General features: G+C 37.4%; 1 protein-coding gene across 1 annotated transcript in view; it reads right to left on the bottom strand.

Annotated features, from left to right (window-relative positions):
* The window catches only part of LOC137631135 (dentin sialophosphoprotein), a 189,547-nt gene extending 187,837 nt beyond the window's left edge, over window positions 1–1,710 (bottom strand). The window contains exon 1 of the mRNA XM_068362802.1: window positions 1,363–1,710. The gene's annotated coding sequence lies outside the window, so the exon portion shown is untranslated. The remainder of the gene's footprint in view (window positions 1–1,362) is intronic.
* Window positions 1,711–2,717: the final 1,007 nt, after the last annotated feature.

Raw genomic sequence — 2,717 nt, 5'->3', positions numbered from 1 at the left:
TGTACATTTATTTTCTATAATGGGAGATGAAAATTCTACTTCAGTCCACACATTAATTGGGAGACTAGAACAAAAGACATTTTTTATTTCTAGGAAAGTCGTGTCTTGTGTCATTTAACGGCAGAATGTAAATATCTATTCATTTATAGGTACTGGAGTGAGGATAATGGATTTCCAATTTATCTAAGGAAGTAGGCTACTCGTTTTCGTGTCCTGATATCCATAATTACGCAATTGCGTGATTTCTTGTAACGATTTCTGATGGGTTTCCTGTCATTGCGAGGAGACTCACGGTGCCTAATTAAGGTAGGCGGAAATGATCCATGGTTTTTATAACTATTCCTTTACCGTTCTGGATTCGAAAATAACGTCTTTGTTAATGGTGTCATTTAATTGAAATGTAAATGAAAAGGCACCTAACCAAAATTTTGGAAGATTGCCAAATATTTAGCTGGACGGAAAATTTTCGAATTTTATCTGAATTCATCTCTGCTGACTTGTAGAATATTACATTTACATTATCCGTGTAATGTGTCGAATGCTTCAAAATAAGAAGATTGGTCAAATGTACAGTAGACATATTTTCTTTTACATAAATATATAAAAAAGATAAAGCCCACATAAAGCTCAGATAAAGCTAATTTTAATAATCACATTAAGGTCATTTTAATAATAATCTTCATCATCCTTAAAGCCAAGAATCTTCTTTTCTAAACAAAACTCCCCAAATAATCTGCACTAAACCAGAACTTAGCAAAACATTTTCATTACCAGTAGTTCGAATCACTAATTTCTGCATTTGGCATAATCCATGCATGCACTATAAGTCTATTTATTACCCGAACATTGACAGCGTAAGCCACATAACCTCGGCTCTGAGAGAGAGAGAGAGAGAGAGAGAGAGAGAGAGAGAGAGAGAGAGAGGGGGGGGGGGAGTTCTATTGCTAAGTTAACCTCGAAGTGCAAAAACTAGTCGATTTCTGTCTGTAATGTCATTTAGGAATCATAAATACCGTAACCGTTATCTTACTGTATCGTCAATATCAACCACGTTTGATTGTTCAAGGTTTGTGAAACCACGAACTGAACGAGCGGGGAAAATGAGACCAAGATGTGAAATAGCAGACCTAACTACGCGTTGATTATGACGGATAGTAAACCTATACCTTAGCTTAGGATAAACATAATCAAATACAAACGTCAGCGTTGATAAGCCGTTGAACCTAAGGACAAACTTCACCTGGAAGTTCCGCAATCGTAGGCGTACTACCATACACTAAAAGGTGTTCTCAAGACTCAGCTTGCAGCTGCTTCTCTGAGACTAGGCTCTATGGAAACTATTGGCCTAAAAAAAACACTTACCTTTCTGTTAAAATTTGGAATTTTTGCTGTTTTCTTGGTGTGAGGCGAAATAAATGAAAGTTTCCAGATGTCCAAAATGTTTCCCACAGACAATAATCTCTTCCATGACAAGTCACAAAGAGAAGCAAAAGTAGGCTATCACTTTTTTGTAATTTTGTTTCCTTCGAAGAATCATCATCTCCAATACAATAGTCCAACTGAAGTTCGCACTATCAATTCAAGGCATCACACGAGACAAACTCGGAGATATTTCTGAAGACGGTGTGAAACAGCCAATAGATATACAAAGTTTAACGCCATATATTCCAAGGAGCACAAGGTCATACAACCTTACACGACAACAGTTGCACGTCAACTAAACTACCTCTTCTTACTTTACCTAATAACGAATCGGCAACTCCAAGTCACTTTCCGAGTCAAACAGGTACGTTCCCCAACCTCCCCCCTCCCCCTCCCCTCTCCCTTCCCTTTCCCAACTCCCAAGACTCAAAGAGAGAAAACTCAACCCTCCCCCCCCACCCACACACTCACCAAGGGCAGATTATCTCACCTGCTTCAAACCGCAGTGTCAACAACCAGTTTATTTCCTTGAGGAATTACGGTGATACCTTGCAATATCCCAATTAATTTCCCGTCTACAATTTTCGGGGGAAGATAAACACAGTATATTGATTATAACTGACACAATCGTTTATTGATTATCAGACGTTGCCACTTTTGTTTTTAGCACGGTCATTTTTAAGGACGGGCAATTTCATGGTTGCAGGGTGAGCCGGGGAAAAAGATGGCGTATATCATGTAAAGAAAAAATAATGAACCTATTTGCATAAAGCTACTAAGAGTTGCCATTTTCCTTAACTCACTTAAAACAACTCTGTGTCGGTTTTGGATATTGCAATTTACATCCTGGTGATAGGCCGATTGGCAGAGGCAAGGGACAGTGACACTGCCCTGGCAAGCAGGATAATGCTCTATAGACAGACCATATTCATATGATTAGCGCCTAAGCCCACTCTTCACCCAAGAAGGGGCTTAAAACTAGCTTTGTTTGTCAATGAAAAGAAATATTTATCTATTCTTGAATTTATAACATTGTGTGTTACCTATATATTATATGTCTACAGTATATATGCATGCATTGAAATGGTGAAATTATCAAAATTAATATTGGTTTTAGAACTATTATTATTATTATTATTATTATTATTATTATTATTATTATTATTATTATTATTATTATTAAAATTCTGGGGGATCCAATTCTTCAGGTAGGACTTGGCTCTTGGCTGGAAGCACATCATTACAGATATGGGGAGGATGATTCCTTATTTTCCATGCCAGTCTATGCCAGCAAA

Source organism: Palaemon carinicauda, chromosome 39 (assembly GCF_036898095.1).
Source record: "Palaemon carinicauda isolate YSFRI2023 chromosome 39, ASM3689809v2, whole genome shotgun sequence".
NCBI classification, from domain to species: Eukaryota; Metazoa; Arthropoda; class Malacostraca; order Decapoda; family Palaemonidae; genus Palaemon; species Palaemon carinicauda.
This window is presented reverse-complemented; position numbering and strand designations above follow the sequence as displayed.